Source organism: Triturus cristatus, chromosome 6 (assembly GCF_964204655.1).
Source record: "Triturus cristatus chromosome 6, aTriCri1.1, whole genome shotgun sequence".
NCBI lineage: Eukaryota > Metazoa > Chordata > Amphibia > Caudata > Salamandridae > Triturus > Triturus cristatus.
In genome coordinates, this window is record NC_140589.1 from 1,213,722,656 (window position 1) to 1,213,732,604 (window position 9,949).

The window sequence follows — 9,949 nt, forward strand, 5'->3', positions numbered from 1 at the left end:
TCTTTCACCCCGCGTTATGATTGGCTGTCGCTGGAGCCCGTGTGTTTCCTGTTTGTTACTCGCTTGTAATTGGTCTGCGTGGCCGGTGCTGCCTGCCGGCCGCTCAAGAATAAGGCGGAGGACGGCCGGAGGTTGTTATGTGTCCCGGCACCTTGGAACCAAGTTGTCCGCGTAAAGGGGGCCCGGGAACACCACAGGGGAGTATTAGGGTTGAAGAAGGTGCCGCTTGGGCACTGTGGAAGATGCAAAGAGTACATGTTAGTAACCAAAGAGGTAGGGCATTTTGAGGAGGAGAATCTTTTTATTTGGGTTGCAAAGAGAGATTCAAGAGCTGCAGTCTGGGGCCACCAACCGGAAGAAAGATCACACTTCATCTAATCGGGATGTGAAGTCATTAGGGCAGGCATCCAAATTTATGGGAGAAGGGGTTGTGGGACGGCATGAGGGAGCGGTCCTTAAACACCAGAAAGAGGCAGTGAGCCCTAAAGCGGGGGGAAGTGGCCCAAGACATTGGAAGGGCAGGAGGGAGTCATCGGTCATAAGCTAGATGCTCTGCGGGTACTCTATTTGCACCTTCTTAGTCGTGCTGCCTCAGCCGATCACTGGCCTTTGTCATCCTCACTTCAAAGCTTCAGCACAGCCGGAATGAACAGCTTGATCAGCAGCTCCACAGAGACAGTTGTGGGTGCTCCTGTCCACCCAACACCCCACGGGTTGCTGACAGTTGCTTTCAGGGAGTGTACCATCGCACCCTTTACGAGTTACGGGCTTTCAGCAAGTTCCAGGGGGCTGTTCTCTGCAGCCGGCCAACAGAACTCTTTCACCAGGGTCTACTCTACCACTAATGGAGCTGGGAGGAACAACAGCTTCCTGAAGCAACCACTCTTCCTCAGCCCGATCGCCTACTACAATATCCTTGGTGTCACCGGCTCAGCCACGCAGTCCCAGATCAAGACAGCCTACTACCGCCAGTCGTTCCGCTACCACCCAGACCGCAACAATGGCGACGAGGCAGCAGCGCTGCGCTTCACTGAGATTAGCGAGGCGTACCTCATCCTGGGCAGCGTCACCCTGCACAAGAAGTACTACAGAGGAACCCGGAGCTTAGAGGACGTGCGGGCGGCAGGGAAGCCTCCGGGGAAGGTGGATGGCTCTACCATGCCCAAGACGACAGAGAGCACGTCATTGTCGTCCCGCTACACTCCCACCAAGCCAATTCTCGACTTCAACGAATTCTATCGAGTCCACAAAGGCAAGCAGCTTGAATGCGAGTGGTACATGAAGTGGAGACGCGAGGAGCTACAACGGTAAAAAAAGGGTGTTGGTGAGCGGTGGCAGATGAAAAAAAACGCTGAACTTGCCGTATTGATGCTCCTCTGTTCAGCGGCCTTAATTTTCTTCTCAGTCAGATGAAAAAATTAAATACTGGGTCTTTGGAGATTAACCGTGGCCAAGTTGCCTGCCTGACACTTTTTATATCCTGTGTGGATTTCGCTTTACCAACTGATCTCACTGGTGTTTGCTGACCCTCGTCAGTTTGGCGCCAACGCAACACAAAGTTGTAAATGCTGCTGAAATACAGACTTGGTCTCGTTTTTCCATGTCATGAGTACTGGAGGAACCTAGTCCTGTCCTACTTGTCTCCTGAACTCGCCTCTAGCTTAAGGATGCACTTCATGATTGGCATAAGTTCCATTCAACAAGTCTCCTACGTGCTCCAAAGAGTCCTGGGATATGGTGGCAGCCTCTCGGTCGAATGCTATGGTCCCTGGCAAGCAGTGAAATCCCCCTGCCCCCCCGCGTTGTCCATATCCCCCTATTAAGCGAAACTTACTTGTGGTGCCACTGCACCATCTGCACGTTTGAGAGCCGCGCCCTATTCTGTTCCCTGGGACATGAACAGTCCTTCACGGAGCCCTTCCTTTTTGGGGCCTGCGCTCTCGCACTCGTGTTTGCACTTGTGCTTCGTATGCGGTGTATTCCGAGCTCATTCCCCGTGATCCCACAGTTTCCACGGCCTGCCCCTTTTCCTTACAGTCTGAAAGAACGAGGGGGTTGTGTACCTATCGCTGCATGTTAATTGCATTGCCTCAGGCGTTTCTAGGCTCATGCATCCTCTCCCACGTGCGTCACTTCTTGCAAAGAATGCATCAAACTAACCGCGTGGAGCACTGTTCTGCACATTACTTGTGCTCCGTTATTCCTAGGAGACTTTACATCGCTGACATTTCCCTCTGTTTGCTTCCATCCACGAGATTCCACCACGTTTCCCCCCCCCACTGGGAGTTATCGATCTATTTAGTATTAACTATGTTTATCTTACTTAAACAGAAAAGGAAGTCGCTGTACCTTCTAATCTGCTGAAGGTTGTTATAGCCACTTATCAGAGTTCCTGTTTTAAGAGGAATATGACTTCATTCAATTGTTTTATGAGATTTACAGTCGGTTCTTTGCTGTCTACTGTACTCTGATTATTCAACGTAGTAAAAAGAGAATGGATTTTATTGCTTGTTCCATATCCCTCCCAATCCATTAAATTCAGACTGCCAGGCTTCCGCTATAGCAGTGTTCATGGACTCATTTTATTTAGCGCTTATTTCATAAGCACTGCATGCCACTCGCATCCGTTTCAGAGCACTACCATCAGATCTCCCGTTTTGTCATTTAGGTTAGTGCTTTCGTTAGTATTTTATCCCTGTTTTTAACTTTGCTGCCCTCGCTTACCTGCACGCAGTCACTCTTACTTGCATGGTAATTTTGGATTTCACCGCATTTCGCGGGTCCCTCGCCACTGTCTCGTTGGCGGCCATCTTAGTTGAGGGGGGGAGATAGATTCTGGTCTAGTCCTCGTTTAGGAGGCTCGACCTGTATACAAAGCAGCCATGCCTACGCGCAGCGTCATCGCGCGGCGTCATCGCCGGACTTCCGCCGGAGTTACGCCTGAGTTCAGCCCGTCTGCGCCCGTCCACGCTGAGGACGTGCTGCAGGGCGGGCTGGACTCGGCTGTTATGAATCCTCCATCATATGAGGCGCATAGGCATTATTCCATCTCGGAACTCCTGACATATAGACCACCAGTGCTACGCTGCTCTCACCGTTTCTCTCCTGAAGGTATTGTACATCTTCAGCGATGTCTGACATGTAAGGCGTCATTTCGCCGTCCCGCTCCTCCTATTATTAGATCTTATTTGTGCTCTGGATGTCCTCCCGTTTTGCAGTCTCACACTGGCTTTCTAATCAACACGCGATCATTGATTAAGCATAATGTTGTCTTTCATGAATTTGTGGTGAACAGACTGCCTGATTGGGTTTTCATCACGGAGACTTGGGCTTCAGATTCCTCCGGCCATGACCTACTTTTGGCCATTCCGGATGGTTACTCTCTTCTGAGGCAGGATAGACCACTGCGTAGAGGTGGAGGAATTGCTGTCCTTTTCAAATCCTCCTTCTCATGCTCTGTTAAACCCATATCTCTGCCCGGAGACTGCGTTGAGGCACTTTATTTCTGTATTCGCTGTACTCCATCTGTCTCCTTCACTGGGATACTTCTATATCGACCTCCCGGCCCTAGGGCCAGCTTTTCGTCTGATCTCCTTAGAATGCTTGAGCCTTACTTCGGGAGATCTGATTTTTCCATTTTGGGTGATTTCAACTTCCATCTTGAGGAAATCAACTCAAAGGATACTTTGACTTTAATGGATTCACTTGGGGCCTGTGATCTGGTTCAGCTGGTGAGCAGCCCTACACACATGGCTGGCCACATTCTTGATGGGGTATTCTCTAGTGATCCTAGGCTATCTGCGGGTTTGCCTTTGCCTCTGACTTGGACAGATCATTTTGCTGTTCCACTTCAATTCGAGTTCTCTACCTCTTCTTCAGCGAATCGTATTGATTCTCCATTTATTCTTAGGAGAAACTTTAGAAACATCACGGATGATGCTATGGGCTCTCATATTCGGATATCGGAATCCTTTTCTTTGAAGGATGCGGATGAGGCAGCTCAAGAACTTACAGATTCTATCACTACAGTAGTAGAAAAGCTTGCCCCCGCCTCCCTTCGATATGTCGCTCGACAGAAACCAACTGCACCCTGGTTTTCAGAACATTTGAGACTTTTAAGACAGAAGTGTAGGCGTAATGAGAGATGCTGGAGGAAGTCTTGGGATTTGAATGATCGTGAGGTTTACAAAACCGCTTTACGAGAATATAAACAGAGAGTTTTAGTGGAAAAGAAGGAATATTTTTCCAATCTTACAAGTTCCCTTACTTCATCTAGGGAACTTTTCAAAATAGCTGATTCACTATGCTCTCTTCAACTTCCCGACCCTGTAGTTAGCTCTCAAGATCTCTGCAATAATATCTCTGATTTCTTTTTTAGGAAAATCTCGGATATACATATCGCTTTAGAAGCCCAATGTCGTTCTCTAGATAAGGACACTCCCTCTGAGAAAGCTAGTTTGGACACTCTGTGTGAAGGACCTTCTAAATCTTTCGGGCAATTTCCTCCACTGTCGTTAGAAGGACTAAACCTTCTTCTTGACAATACGAAATCTTCCTCTCCAATGGATCCGCTACCGCTAAAATCGCTGAAGCAATGCAGAAACAGCATTGCTCCGCTTTTGCTAGGAGTCATGAACAGGGCTATTGCTCAGGGTTCCTTCCCTTCAATCTGGAAGAAGGCTATTGTAAAGCCTCTTCTCAAGAAACCCTCTTTAGATCCCGGCCTCCTCAAAAACTTTAGGCCTATCTCTTTGCTTCCCGCTCCTGCAAAAATATTGGAAGCTCACCTTAACTCCCATCTTTCTACCTTTCTTCAGTCCAGTGAATATCTCGATCACACACAGCACGGATTCAGGAAATACCACAGCACTGAATCCGCACTTACTGTGGTAGCTGATAACATCCGACGTAAAGTGGATGGCGGCCAAACCACGATATTGGTCCTGCTGGACCTTACAGCCACGTTTGATACCCTGTCTCCCGCCATTTTAACATCTCGGCTAAGGGAGGCAGGGATCACGGGGCAGGCCTTGGATCTTCTCAACTCCTTTCTTCTCGAAAGAGAACAGAGAGTGAAGCTTGGTAATTTTCTCTCCCCCGTTAAGTCATTGCAATGTGGGGTGCCACAGGGGTCGGCTCTTAGTCCGACCTTGTTTAATATCTATGTGGCCCCCCTTGCCCGACTTGTAAAATCGCAGGGGATGGAGGTGGTGTCTTACGCGGACGACACCCAGATTATGGTGTCTCTGGCTCATTCCTCTGTTCATACATCTGCCACTGGCTTTAGGTCTTGTATGCAACTTGTTGCAGATTGGATGATCATCAATTCTCTAAAGCTAAATGGCGACAAAACAGAGGTCTTGGTCTTTGGGAAAGATCATGATGTCTGGTCGAATGAGTGGTGGCCTCCGTCTCTTGGTGTTTGCCCCACCCCCTCCCAAACAGCCAGGAATCTAGGCGTGATTTTTGACACCTCACTCTCTATGATTCCCCAAGTGAATAGGACAGTAGACACATGTTGGGGGGTCATTAGGATTCTAAATAGGATCCGAGATTATCTTTCTCCCCAGGCCCGCATGCAGGTTGCAGTTGCCCTTGTCGGCTCTAGGCTTGACTATTGTAAATCCCTGTATGTGGAGTCCAACAAAGGCCTCATACATCGATTACAAATTGTTCAGAATGCCGCAGCACGCTTTGTCTTGGCCCTTCCCTTGGCGTCTTCAGCCACGACCGCCAGGAAAAATCTTCACTGGCTCCCTGTTCATTATAGAATCTCTTTTAAGATTCTCTGTCTCACTTACAGAGCTCTCTCGGCTGGCTCCGAAGATGTACTTGGATCTCTGCTAACTCGCTATATTCCTTCTAGATCTCTTCAATCTGCTGGGTTATCTCAACTGGTAGTGCCTCGCACAAGATTAGCCAGATGGGGAGCGAGAGCTTTCTCTGTAGTTGCCCCCAAGCTCTGGAACTCCCTTCCAATTGAGGTCAAAACCCTTCCCTCAATTGATTTGTTTAAAAAGGCCCTGAAGACATGGTATTTTACCATGGCCTACCAATGAGAGACTGCTGATCTGATGTGCAAGCTGCATTATTTTGATCTAGGCGCCTTGACGCCCATTGGGCTAAGTTTGCGCATGATAAAACTTATGTCATTCATTCATTCATCTCCTTCTGCCATAAGGTTAACCGAGGCAAAAATGTGCATGCTTTTTGACTTCTTGTTGAATGTGCGGCCATATCTTTAACGCCGTTCAATGGTTTCTGCAGCAGAGGCATGATGCTCAGTCATTGTTTTGACCATCTGTTAGTCAGATACATCAGTGGGTTAGTGTGCTTGTTGTGGAGGCCGTGTACAACCTCCAGGTCAGGGATTTCCATCTCGGCATAGTGACTGAGCCTTTGATGCTTTTGAGGTTTTGTTAATGGAGTGCAATTGAGTTGGATATAACCTCCGTTTTTTTTAGGTCTCGCAAATGGCATCTCTCACCCAGGTGGACATGCTTTGGCAGGGAACTTTTCACCAGCAGATCGCCACACATCTTTTCACCAGCAGCAACAAGACTGGAATATTATGTGGCCGGCTCAGGTCACGAAGATTACCCACCCACTATGGACTGAAGATTGTTGGGAACTACACTAACCAGAATGCTTTGCAGATGACACGCCCAGTGGGGCGGGATGAACACTCACTTCAAACACTGTGGCTGCTTTCCAACCCATTTACAGAATGCCAAGCCATGAATAAGGAGAACACTCTCTGAAACGCGTAGGCAATTGGTGTATATTGCTTGAAGGAGATTCCTTGCCTGTTGCTGCTGCCCTGCAATAAAAGGAGGAAACTATTGCTGCGTGGGTATCTTCTTTTGCGGAGCAAAAATCGACTGGAATATATATATATTCACTGAAAAAACCATAGGTTTCACACATGTTATAGTTAGCGGAAATTTTACTGATAAAAAACCAATGAAATTGCCCCGTTATAGTTAGTGCTGGCAACTATAACTCACGCGACCGCAATCCTCTGCTGATGCTAATACTGTATTTAGACACTTATTTGCCCATGTCTTCTTCCATACATTTTTAGCTATACATATATTACAAATATTTTTTTTTCATAAAGACACATATGTCATCAGCAGAAGATTGCGGTCGCGTGAGTTATAGTTGCCAGCACTAACTATAACGGGGCAATTTCATTGGTTTTTTATCAGTAAAATTTCCGCTAACTATAACATGTGTGAAACCTATGGTTTTTTCAGTGAATTTGCAAGGTTTTTTAAATGCTAATTCCTAACTATAACGTGTGTGAAACCTATGGTTTTTTCAGTGAATTTATACGGTTTTTTAAATGCTAAGTGACTTTACGCCATTCGTGGCGTGCGCGCCCACTTAACGCAGTTCGTTCCGTGCGCGCACGGTGCGCTTCGCGCACCGTGCGCGCACAGTGAGCACGCGGTGCGCTTCGCGCACCGCGCACCCACTTTACGCAGTTAGTGCCGTGCCCACGTTACGCTAGATGGGCCATGTACGCACGATGCGCTTCGCGCACCGTGCGCACATGGAGGACATATTATGCGCTTCCTTGTGATAGGTAATCTGTTGAAATTTTTTGGGAAATTTCTGTGCTCTGATAAGCAATGCACAAATGGTGGCCTTCGGCCACCATTTGCACAAGGGGTGGAGAAAGTGTGGATAGTGTTTTTTTTATTTTTATTTTTTTACCGTACGCTTACGGTAAGCGTACGGTAAGCGTACCCCGCGAAATTGCCGAAAAAAAAATAATGCCGTTTTTGCTCTTGGGGGATGTTTGGGGACTCCCTCAACATGACTATGTGAGAGGGAGTTGTCAAAACATCCCCGTAACATGTTTTTGGCCATCATGTTTGATACATAACACTCAGTGCGGTAGACAAAATGGCGGACGCCGCTTCCTGGTTTCTGCCGATTCGAATGTTTACTAAGATCTAAGAGCCAATCAGAATCGCGCTCGCGCACGCCACCGTACGCTTACCGTAAGCGTACGGTAAGCGTACCGTAAGCGGGCTCAGATATATATATTGATTTAAAGGCTATTTTCTCAGAATCTACTGAACAGATTTACACCAAACCTACAAAAGGCACTTCCTTGACCTAGGGACTACCTCTCTGCCAAATTTCTAGTAATTCTGTTCAGCCGTTCGGGCTGTAGCTCGTTCTAAAGGTCCTATGGAAAAATGCATGGGAAAAACGCGTTTTGGGACCCCCCTTTTATCTCAGCCCCCGCTTGACGAATCCCCCCGAGACTTTCAGGGTAGGAGCGGAGCGTAGCGCCCCACCTATTTTGAGAAATTCGCGAGGATTCGTCGACCGGCGCCAAAGTTATTCAAAATAGAATGTTGAGGTTTTCCTATGGAAACGTGGTCCTAACTATAACTACCTACTGGCGACCGCCAGTAGGTAATATATATATATATATATATATATATATATATATATGCGTGAATCCGTCAGCTTGCTGCGATTACCACTCTACACCGTCACAGCATAAACGGACACGGACCAAAGTTAAGTGCTGATTATTTTAATCTGTGCCTTTCTGCCGCCATAACGTTTCGGCTCCTCCGAGCCTTGATCACATGATATATATATATATATACACATACACAAGTTTCACCCAATGAGGAGAGGCAGATCCTTGGAAGGGGTGGGGCTTTGTGCCGAACTCTACGAGGCGCTCTGCCTTACAACAAGCCCCTCCCCACCCCCAAAGAATACAAAGGGTTGCTGTTGCTGCCCCAGATGTCCTGTTTCATGCCTTTTAATGGACATCGCTGCTTACAGCCTCAAAAGATGTGCTGGAAATTCACTCTTTAAATTGGTTACCAGCTCTCCAAGCCTGTCGCCATCTGACTTGGGTTCCTCACCGGGTGGCACCGTGTGAGTTGGCAGGTCTGGATGACTTTGTCCACTGGGCATTGTTCGCAGAAAGCAAGTCCTAGGACTGCTCCATATTTTGTGTTTTTTGACACACTCAGTCCTGCACAGAAACTCCAAATATTTCTAGTAGTTTGTTTTCCCTTGTTGTTTTGCATTAACTTTTCAAGCACACAAACAGATGCAGTCACAAAGGGCCTTCACTAACTCCACTGTTGTGGTTACTTCACATGTAGTGGATTAGTTTCAGATCTACACTGAGCTTCATCGCTCAAGCATGACATTCCATTCACTGGGTGTGTGCGTCATCGGGACGCTGCAGTGAAAGTAAGATGGACATATTCTGGAGAATATTAGGACAAGCGGGGTAAAGGGCTTAAGAATGAAAAAGAAGCCGCTGCTTCTTTGAGGTGTGGTGCAGCGCCCAGGGCGGCTGACTCTGGAACACCAGGGCTCACGGTTCAATCCCTGGCCCCGGTGTGAGGGTAGCTCAGCACCTTGTGACTCTGGGCAATTGCTCGCTTAATCTTCTCGATGGCCCCCAGCACCGGGACACCTCGCCAGACGTAGTGTGCACTTTACAAATGCTGGTAGTATTATTATTATTATTATTATTATTATTATAGTATTATTTCAGGTACTTAAGTGAAACACAGACCAGCAGGTTATTAACCCGCAAAATCCAGTGCTTTTTAGGTGCGATAGAATTGCTGAAATTAGAATGTCCAACAATATGAATTTGGTGGCAGCCCCTGTTTGATTGAGATGAAAGTAAATTAGATACATTTCCTATCTCAAATGGATGGAACAAAGGCCCTAATTATGAGTGGCGAGGAAAATGGCCTGGATTTTCCCCACCCTGTAAGTTACCTACACCCGGGGTAACAGCAGGGCTCGAAGTGGGATGAGAAAACTAGGGGGTCTCTCAAAGTGGCGTAGCCAATGTAATTAAGGGCGTGGCTTAAGAACACACAAAATAAAAATCTATGCTTAGCATAGTGCGCTGCCCGACTGGCATGTTGCTGCTTCTGTCATT

The 9,949-nt window shown here is 47.4% G+C and overlaps 1 pseudogene; it reads left to right on the top strand.

The window, feature by feature from the left end:
• The window catches only part of LOC146821186 (uncharacterized), a 171,622-nt pseudogene extending 170,209 nt beyond the window's left edge, over window positions 1-1,413 (top strand).
• Window positions 1,414-9,949: the final 8,536 nt, after the last annotated feature.